At 35.7% G+C, this 11,131-nt stretch overlaps 1 long non-coding RNA gene across 2 annotated transcripts in view; it reads left to right on the top strand.

Annotated features, from left to right (window-relative positions):
- Positions 1-10,415, top strand: part of LOC124428350 — a 12,580-nt gene extending 2,165 nt beyond the window's left edge. Inside the window, exons 2-4 of one of the 2 annotated variants that reach the window (XR_006943148.1) lie at positions 6,417-6,761; positions 8,027-8,152; positions 9,294-10,415. This is a non-coding gene — a long non-coding RNA (uncharacterized LOC124428350). The remainder of the gene's footprint in view (positions 1-6,416; positions 6,762-8,026; positions 8,153-9,293) is intronic. The other variant, XR_006943149.1, reaches the window with a different exon arrangement.
- Positions 10,416-11,131: the final 716 nt, after the last annotated feature.

The following is an 11,131-nucleotide window of genomic DNA, read 5'->3' as shown; positions in this document are numbered from 1 at the left end:
CTTGTTTCTTTTCTTGGAGAAGGGGGAGAAAGGTTGATCGAGTGTTCTCTCTCTCTCTCTCTCTCTCTCTCTCTCTCTCTCTCTTCGTCTTTTCTTTGCGGAAATCGGCGAAGATCTGCCGTCGATTAACAACAGCAACAACAACGGCGACAACAGTAGCAACAGTGGCAATAACAGCAGCAGCAGCAGCAGCAGCAGCAGCAGCGGCAGCAGCAGCAACAACAACAACAGCAGCAGCAGCAACCAGCGTTGGCAAACGCGACAATAAAATATGCTCAGTCTGGCCAGGAACGTATACTCTCTCCCTGTTTTCTCTATACCCCCACTCCAACTAGGTCCAGAGCCGAGCCTCCTTTTCGATCTCTTTCTCTCTTCTTCATCTATCTTTCTCGCGCCTCGTGACGTTCGCCCCACCGTAGTGTCTCTCACTTTCTTCCCTCTTCGGTTGTTCACTGCGACTCCTACCAAAAGTAGTGGGGATGGTTGCTTGTCGAGGGACGCGACGATAAGGGGGGCTTTACCAGGAGTGCCTAGAGCCCAGGCCTGGGGAGTGAGAGAGAGGGAGAGAGAGAGAGAGAGAGAGAGAAAGAGAAAAAGAGAGAGAGAGAGAGAGTGAGAAAGAGCTACTACACGACAATTTTAGTTCGATAGATCCGAAAGTTTAGCCTCGGCGGCGCTGCTTTACTTGCCGCTGACTTCTTCCCGGTAGTTTGTTCGGTACCCCCACTATTCCCCCTGCGATCCATTCCCCCACCACTACTTCGATTCTTCCTCCACTATTCTCTCTCACTCTCTCTCTCTCTCAATCTCTGCGCTCTATCTCTCTTTTTCTCTCCCTTGCCCTTGCTCCCTGTCTCATTCTCCTTCCCTTCGATCTTTCCTTCTCAAAGAGATCGTCACTACTTTGTAACCTCCCACCCTCGACTTAGTTGGCACCCTCTCCCCCAACGCGCGTTCACGCACAACGCGCGACACTCGACTACACGATCTCTCTCTCTCTCTCTCTCTCTCTCTCTCTCTCTTTCTCTCTTCAGCTCCACCTCCCTGTCTCTCACTCTCCCACTACAACGACCTACCGACTTTTTTCTCCTCTCTCTCTCTCTCTCTCTCTCTTTTCTCTCTTTTCACTTCTCCCTCAAAATCTTTACCTTCTCTCTCTCTCTCTCTCTCTCTCTCTCTCTCTCTTTCTCTTTCTCTCTCTCTCTTTCTGTAACTCTCTCACAAACTATATCCCTTTCTTCTTACACAAATGAATATGTTTTCACCGTGATTAAAACGATAACGATTATTAACATTCCCATACGGTTACGATCTATGATCGCGGAATCGAACAAATCTTTTTCCGCGTCCCATTCCCCCTCTCCCCCTTTTACGCCCAGTCCGCGATTGAAAAAATTTTTCAGAATTACTCGTCGAAATCTCCTTTAATATATCGCGCGACACGATAGACACGGTATCCGCGTTTTATGAGAGACCCGGACCGACGGAGAAACACGGCCGGGTGTCCGCGTGGACGTGGACGAGAGAACGAGGGAGGAAGAAACTTGGTTCGCGCGCGGCGAGTAGCGAAAGTGCGTTTTGCGCAGTTCTTTCGGCTAAAACTCGGTTGGAGGGAAAGAGGCGGGAAAAGGGGGCGGCAGCGTACGAGAGAGTGAACAGGGGGAGGACGTATCGTTTGGGAGTGTACGATGGTGGTGGGGTGGGGTGGGATGGGGGTGGGATGGGGTGGACGGGTGGGTGCGGCGGGGGGTGGGATGAGGAGGAGGAGGAGGAAGAGGTGGAGGTGGGAGAGTAGATCGGAGTCCTCTCACTCATTTCTTTTTCATACGGCATGGAACTTTATTCAACATTTACAAAACGCACCAACACATAAAATATCTATACGCATATATGCGTTATAGTTATATATATATATATATATATATATATATATATCCCTGTAACCGTGTAAGAGAGCAAATATCTAAAGATAAAACGTATTTTAGAATGAGATAGATAGAGGAATATGATGATATTTCTCGTTTTGACTAGCTGGCATGTCCAACGATGCACCATAGTCCCGTGAAGAGGGGAAAAGAGGAAACGCCAGCGGAGTACCACCGGATAAATCGTATACCCCTACCACACTTCTTTCAAATCCCCACTACTCCTCATTTGGTAGGTGCGGAGCTCGGCTTTTTTCCCCTCCGTGGGCGCGGACACTCGTCGCCACGCCTCCACCTCCTTCGTTCCTACCCCCTCTACCGACTCTTGTTCTCCTCGCAACCGACTCCGCGAATCTCTCACTCTATCTCTCTCTCTCTCTCTTTCTCTTTCTCTCTCTCTTTCTCTCTCACTTTCTCCCCTTCTCCATCTACACCTCTACTTCTACAACTACTACCACCACCTCCTCCTCCTCCTCCTCCTCCTCCTCTTACTCTTCCTCCTCCACCTCCTCCTCCTCCTCCTCCTCCTCCTCTTCCTCTTTACTCGCTACGCTTCGTTCTCTCCTCACGCGCGCTCTACACTCGTCCTTCCTTCCTTTCCCAGGGCGCGTGCTGTGCGCAAGCAACCCTCCTGTCCTTCTCGACGCCCGGCTAAATCTTCTTTCGTTTCGTGACTACGACCAAGAAGAGATGTTCTCGCTTTCGATACCCAGGATCTTCCTACAGAAGAGGACAAATGTGTAACATCAGTGTATTACGTTTGTTAACGCTTTCCCCGACGTATCTTCTTCTATCTTTCTCTTTCATCATCATTCGCTCTCTATCTCTCTCTCTCTTTCTCTCTCTCTCTTTCGGTCTCACTCTCTTTTGGTCTCTCTTTCTCTCTCTCTCTTTTGGTCTCTCTCTCTCTCTCTCTCTCTCTCTCTCTCACTCTCTCTCACTCTCTCTCTTGCTTTTAGTCTTCTCATCCCCTGTTTACACGCACGTCGATCGCTCTCTCCCTTTCTCCGCTTCGCCCTTCGTTCGTCGTCTTCGAGAGGGCGCTACGTTCGTGTGTGTGTGTGTGTGTGTGTATGTATGTGCGTACGACGTGCGGCGTACGGCGTGCGTTCGTCGTTCGTTCGTTCGTTCGTTCATGCGTGCGTGCGTGCTCGTGTCTCCTCTGCGTGTGTGTCTTTCTCTCTCTCTCTCTCTCTCTCTCTGTGTGTGTGTGTGTGTGTGTGTGTGTGTCCTATGTCCGCTGTGTACGGTTACGTGCGTGTACGTGTATGCGTTTGATTTTGTATGAATGTTAGACCTGTGCGAATGGTGTTACATCGTGCTTTAGTTAAAGCTCGATTTCATCTTCATTTTTGAGTTTTTCTTTCTTTCTTCCTTTTCTTCTTCTTCTTCTTCTTCTTCTTCTTCTTCTTCTTCTTCTTCTTCTTTTCAATTCCCTTTTCTTTTTCATTTCTTTCTTTATCGTCTGCCATTTGTCTTCGTCTTCTTCTTAAATTCGGTCTTGTGAGTTTTCATTAAGGAGATTACATATGGTGGTCGATTTGTTAAATATCGTTAAACCGTTCACAGTGCTCTAACGAATTTATACGTATCCCGATATATTCATCGAACATCGAAGAATTCATTTTTGTACCATTAATGAGAAGAAAAATTATGGCGTTGAATGTCGTTTGAAACATTTGAAACGTTTGAAAGGAACGTTCAAAAAAAAAAAAAAAAAAAAAAAAGGAAAAGGAAAAAAAAAAAGGAAAAGAAATTCGTAACACGTACGAAATAAAGTAACTGTAAAATCGAGTGCCTCGAGTGATACCCCTTCCTACCTCACCATCACCATATCAACCTTATCCCCACCATCAGCCATCATGACGTTCGAGATGTGTTAACATTACGATTGTTTTATTATGGTGTGTAAATGTTTCTTATTATCTATCTTCTTTTTTCTTTTTCTTTTGGCCTTTTTTTTTTTTGCCGAGAAGTGTATGTTTTCACCGATCAACGAAATGTTACGATCGATTAGAGTTCATCTAATGTTCAATCTAATCGTCAATCGAATTGTTTTTCCCTGACGATAAGTTAACGATAAGTTTGATAAAAAAAAAAAAAAAAGAAAAAAAAGAAAAAAAAGAAAGAAGAAGTGCACGTATGTCGTTCGTTATTAATGTATACAAACAGATAAATACTTACTTATTTATCTAATCGTTTCTAATTCATCGATCAAATTCATACGTATACTTTGTAATTATTTAATACGGTGTCAATCAATCAATTTCAACGAGCACACGTACGACGTATGGAAATAACGCGAACACGAAGTAGAGAGAGAGAGGAAAAAACAAAACAAAAAAAAAGGAACAAGGATTATAATAAGGAAGAAGTTGTCGGATAAAAAAAAAAAAGAAAAGAAAAGAAAAGAAAAGAAAAAAAAGAAAGGAAAAGGAAAAACAAGAAAGGAAGATTATGGAAATAAAAAGGATCATAGAATCAGTAAGAGTGTGAGACGTTTGTCGTTACTGCATCATGCTTGTCCTGTATGTGATAACTGTGTTTTGAATAATTCATAAAAAAATTTCGATTCATCGAAAAGCGTCGAGTATTCCCTTCCGAGGATCTCAATGATTTGGATCGCACGATATCGAACTTAATGTTCTACTTGTTCTTGTCGGCGAAAACAATAAAAACAAAAGATAAGAAAAGAAAAAAAAATCAAAAGAAAAGGAACGAACGATCGGCCACATCGATTGATACGTTCAAATAAATGTTTACATTGACCTTAATTTAATAATTACACGAAACATCGCATGGACGAATAATTAAAATAATTGAATTTAAATCGAATAATATCTAAAGTCCTTTCGTTCTTTTTCTATCATTCTCTCTTTCTTTCTCTCTCTATATATATATATATATATATCTTTCTCCTTAATTATGTTAATTAAAATGCAATAAAGATTATGCTCATTGGCCGATGGATAATATTACAAGTTAAACCGTAAGTAAGTATGTATGTAAGTATATATATATATATATATATATATATATATATATTCATGTACTTATCTATTTATCTATGTATATATCTATGTACGTATATGTATAAATGTGCAAGATATATATATATATATATATATATATATATATAAACGAAAAAGAAAAACAAACAAAAAAGAAAACAAGTAAAAAGAATAAGAAAAAAGAAAAAAGTGTGAGATAAGATCGATCTCCGTCGCCGAAGAATTGTTTAGCTACAAGTATGATAACTATGAAAATGGAGCCTTTCACAAAAAAAAAAGAAGAAAAAGAAAACTAAATATATATATATATATATATATATATATATATATATATATATATATATATGACACGGGCATTAGTTATAATAACTCAACGATGAATTCTCGAACACCTTTTAAAGTGATATTCAACATTACCTATCACAAGTATTCATGTCTCGCATGAATTAACAAAATTATGTATAGATGTGTGTATGTACGCATGTGTGTGTGTGTGTATGTGTCTGTATGTATGTACGACGTACTACATATATAATACGTAAGTATACATATCTTTATTTATCGTTCTTTCGCTAAATAACTATCTAACGTCATCTATGCCTGCATTTATTTCACGATTTTCTCATAACACGCGAACTATATATATATATATCTAACATATATATATATATATAACATATTTGTTAAGAGTCATCACGTAAGAGACGCGACACGAGCATTCATCCAACGTTAAGATAATAATCAAAATTGTTACACGCAAATACGTCATTAAGACTTCCATAGAAGTTTAGCATCCATTTAAACCCGTCGTCGTTACAACAAAAAAAAAAAAAAAAGAAGAAAAAAAATAAAAAATAAAAAAAAAAAAAGAAAAGAAAAAAGAAAGAGAAAAAATAATAATTCATAAGAGTTGACGACTCTTTAAAAATGACGCCGTCTCACTTTTAATATAATAACATATCATTATTGTATTACAGATCTCATGAATTGATTATTAGGAAAACTCCGTTCTACATATACGTTGGTATTAGAATAATTATAAAAATATATATATATATATATATATATATTGTTCTTTTCTTTTTCTTTTTTTTTTTTTTTCTTTTTCACATTACTCATCGTTAAATTCATTCGGACCAATGAATGGAAATACATACGATTTGTTTCTTCGTTTATTAAACGTTCGAATAAAATATAATAAATTCTTTAGTTAATAAGACGTTATAATTTAATAACAATATCTACGTAATCGTCTCGATACAATAATGAGAATCATTATGTGTAATCATTAGAATTGATATGAGATAACACATACGTGCTTTCTCTCTTTCTCTTTCTCCCTTCATGACGTGTAAATTAGAATTTAGATAATTTTTATTATCTATCGTCGTTTAATTCAACTATATGAATAATACGATTGTTTCTAATGTTCCTCGTTAGAAATAATATTTGACGATTGAAAAGTGTCAATTTGATACAGGTGGCAGCACAACTCGATAAAAGGGGTACGAATGTTTCCTCTTTCTGTTTCCGTCCCTCCCCCTCCTCTTTCTCTCTCTCTCTCTCTCTCTCTCTCTCTCTTTTGATTCTAACGAAACGTGACGATGGCGGATAGTCCAACGGGAAATCTTGGAAGTGGGGATAAAATCTTTCGTAGTACCCTCCCAGATGGAAAGAGGAGGACCACCACCACCCTCTCCCCTCTTCTATCACTCTATAGCATATAGAATCTCTATATAGCATAAGTTAGACAAGGATAGAAAGTAATCGGAACTATTACATTTGGATTTCTCTATCGTCGGAATTTGACGTTTTATAAAGGGCCGTAAGTACATATTTATTTAGTCATACATTTACTTACTTACATAATTACTTACTTACTTATTTACTTACTTACTTACTTACTTACTTACTTACTCGGTGCAACCAGCGTGAGGAAAGAATTGCAGCTGAGTTCGGACTGCATTCGACAGAGTGCGCCCTGCTTGCGCTTTTGCAATCTCCTTCACAAATACTCCCTTCTCTTTTCAACTTCTATTCACTCTTTCTCGTTTAATACCCACTATGTGTGTGTGTATATGTATGTGTATGTGTGCGTGTTTTTGTGTGTATGAGAGAGAGAGAGAGAGAGAGAGAGAGAGGATGTTATTTATTTCATCGTCGAGTTAGCTTTCCGTCGGTTCTTGAGGCGCCACAAAACGATTCTCTCTCTCTCTCTCTTTCTCTCTCTCTTCTCTTTCTTCTTCTTCGTTTTCTCAAATGAATTCCTTTAATTGAAAATTAAAATTTTTTTTCTCTCTTTTTTTTTCGAAAAACACGAAAGTAATTCGTGACCCAGTACAACAATGGCCGTAACTTCGTTGTGATATTCTCTCTCTCTCTCTCTCTCTCTTTCCCTCTTTCTCTCTCTTTCTATTTCTCTCTCTCTCTCTTTCTCTTTCTTTCTCTCTTTGAACGTAGAAAGAAAATCAATGACGATAGCTCGCGTGTACTCGTTTTATAAACTCGTTAAACCAGAATGAACTTTGACCTTAACTAATTTTAATAATAAAAAACATTCGCCTCGATGAAAGGAGTACGTAAAAATGACAAAATAAAAATGAAAAAAAAAAAGTGAGAAAAGTTTAGATATTTACGGGAGATAATATTTCTCTAAGTACTTAAAGTACTTACATATTATAATTGAATCATTGTCGATAAATGACAAATGTTAAAGCGTTGGCAAAAATAAAAGTAAAGAGAAAAGAGATATATAAAATAGAGAAAAGAAGAAGAAGGAAAGAAACGAGTGGACCAAAAAAAAAAAAAAAGGAAAGAAAAGAGACGAAGAATTAAAAAAGAAAAAAAGAAAGAAAGAAAGAAAAAAGAAAAAATCGAGACTACTAAATTTTTTCTAAATTTTCAATTGGAAGAAACAACTATTGTTGTTGTCATTGTCATTGTCATTGTCGTTGTTGTTACTTTTCTTATTTGTTATTTGTTGTTCGTCGTTGTCATCGTTCTTCTTATTCTTCTTCTTAATTTGATTCGCTTGTTATTTTTTATTTGTTATTGTCGTAATAACTGTAGTTGTAATTGTCGTTGTTTCAGAGAGACGTTACGATTCGATTGTGTATAGTAACACCTTATGGAACACGGAGCTAGCTAGCACATTCTCTCTCCCATAAATCAAGATCGGGTTTGATGGCTGGGAGACACGGGAAGCCGTAGAAGCAAGTATAGCTGCACTTACTTATGGAGTAAAGTGGATAGGAGAGAGAGCAAGAGAGAGGGGGAGAGAGAGAGAGAGAGAGAGAGAGAGTGTGTATAGAGCTTGGTATAAACTTGAGTGATTAATCTCACTGGATTGATAACGTTCCCCTTTCGTCGTCCCCTTTTCCTACTCCCATAAATTACGTTATAAGGAGCCAGGGGATAATTAATACGCTGTTCGCACATAAGCCCACCCGTTGTGTCGTAGTAATACTTACTTACGTCGAGGATACTAACTCGAGATCTCCAACGACGATCTCACTCTCTCTCTCTCTCTTTACACTTCTATTGTATTCTGTTCTCTTTTATCCTTTTCTTTCATTATTTCTTTACGTTCTTCTTTCTCTCTCTCTCTCTCTCTCTCTCTATCTCTGTCTCTCTTTCTTTCTTTCTCTCTTTCTCTCTTCTCCCTCATCTTTTTCCACGAATCACATCACGAGTTTTGCTCACCCTGATAAGATTAAAACGTTTTGTACTCGTGTGTGTAGAGAAAGAAAGAGAGAGAGAGAGAGAGAGAAACGGATACGTCACGTTGATCTTAAGTATACCGATATATTATCAACACTTGTGAGTTTTAATTGGACAAACGATTGGAGAATATATAAAATGGAGATGGATATTAAATGATATCGTTATATGCATAAGCTTGTACTCTTCCGGGGGTTATCATTTTGATTATCAATCCTCTAGCAAATGGCGGACATATTTTTCTATAGGACTTTTTTTCTTTTTCTTTTTTTTTTTTTTTTTTTTTTTTTTTTTTTTTTAAGAATTTTTCCTCCCTTTCGAATACATTATTTCTCTCTTATGTTATATTTATTATTTTTTTCGTCGATGTCATTTTTTTGCCCCCCTTTTTGTTTTTTTCTTTCGTTCGATGACGTTTCGAATGGAGTAAGAGAGAGAGAGAGAGAGAGAGAGAGAGAGAGAGAACAAGAGAGAAAAAGAAAGAAAGAAAACAAGCATGTCCTCTTTGATATTTTTACTTACATATTACGATATATCTACTTATTTACCTATGTAAGCATATAAATATTTCTTACGTTGTGTGAATAATACAAACGTTAAAGACGTATCGATAAAATCCGAATGTTCGTTTGTTAAGAAAACGCCGACAGATTCTTCGTCAGATCAGTCAGAGTCATCAAAACCGATCGACCGACGTTATCAATGACAGACGAAGTGCCTGGCCATGTTCCCTGGCAAATCAAACAACGAATCGGCCGATATGGGATATCATCAAAGGATTTCGGCCGGCTCTTTGTCAACCTATACAGTGATAATACTGAAATCTCGTGCGTACAAACATATCGGTTAAATATCTTACCGTACGTTATATATATATATATGTATATATGTATTTATGTATCTATATACGAATGTTGAAATCTATATACGAATGTTCAAAAAACGTAAGTTATAGTATTTGTTACGTACATAACGTAACATAATAATGATCGATATGTCAGTGAATCAATTTTTACTCGATGTACTTTGCGAAAGATTTAGAGCGTTCATTTTTATCGACTTTTTTCTTTTTCTTTGTTTTCGTCTTTTTTCTTCTCTTTTTGTTTTTTTTTTCTTTTTTTTTCTTTTTTTTTCCAAAAAACTTCTCTTACGTTATATAATTAAAATGACACGAGATTATTCGTTTGAATAATATTTAAATTCGAAACACGATAATTCACTCAGCGCGATCGTCATAATAATATAATCGTTGAAATTATTTTATAAATGAATTTTTTTGCTTTTTTCTTCAATTTTATTTGTCCATTGATTTAATTTATTAATTGAAAAAAGAAAATTGCCATCGTCTTTATCGTGGTCATATGATTTTTAAATAAATGTCAGTTTGAGGCTGAGTTTATCATAAGCCGCATTAGGCATTACTCCGGTTCTCATTCTCTACGGGGAAACATTTTAAAAAACTTACTCTTTTGGAAACAACGATATGAAAAACAGTCTGGTGCAATATATTCGCTAGAAGAAAAAAAAAAAAAGAAAAAAGAAAAAAACAGAAAAAGAAAAAAGAAAAGAAAGAACGAACTATATGAATTTGATTAACTAAAATAAACTTGTTTTTTTTCTTTTTTTTTTTTTTCGAGACTTTGCAACGATGTTACTTCAAATTTATAAATCCAATACTGCATTAGTCCTTTGTAATAAATTCATTTATAATTATATTCAATATTTATATGACAAAATGAATCTAATATCTGAACGTATGTTCGTAAAAAGGAGGACATATAAAGATTGTATGAAAATAAATAAATAAAATTAATAAAATTAAATAATCAAAAAAAAAAAATTATATGAAATAATTTTCATTAAGAAAATTAATGAAAATTCATTAAAGAAAAAAATCATCAAGTAAGTAAGTAGAAATTGTTAATGGAACAATTGTAATTAAAAATCGTAAAATTTTATTATAATTAATTTCTTATTTTCAATGATAATTGTTTATAAATCATGACAGTAGTTAATGAAAATAACCAAATCAATAATTTTAATTATTCGTTTGATTAACGAATTAATTGATTATTTACTTCTTTTACAATAGCACCTTACTATCAATACATAAATATTTCAACTATGTTCATAGATAAAATAAGAAAAAAAAAGAAAGAAAAAAGAAAAGGAAAAAAGAAAAAAACGATATGAAATATGGAATAGATCGTAGTTATTAAAATGATTTTTTTTTTTTTATATCTAATATAAACGATTACATTACAATAAATTTCTTATTAATTATAATAATCGTTTATAGTTATCAATTTTGTAACGATAAAAACCGAATGACAAAATTTAAATTTGTAATTATAAAATTTATATATATATATATATATATATAAATATTAATAAATAAACTAAATCATTATAATTATATTTATTATAACAAAGCAGCAACGATTTATTCGATAGAACTAAGAATGTTTTTAAACG

Source organism: Vespa crabro, chromosome 12, assembly GCF_910589235.1.
Source record: "Vespa crabro chromosome 12, iyVesCrab1.2, whole genome shotgun sequence".
Taxonomy (NCBI): domain Eukaryota; kingdom Metazoa; phylum Arthropoda; class Insecta; order Hymenoptera; family Vespidae; genus Vespa; species Vespa crabro.
This window is presented reverse-complemented; position numbering and strand designations above follow the sequence as displayed.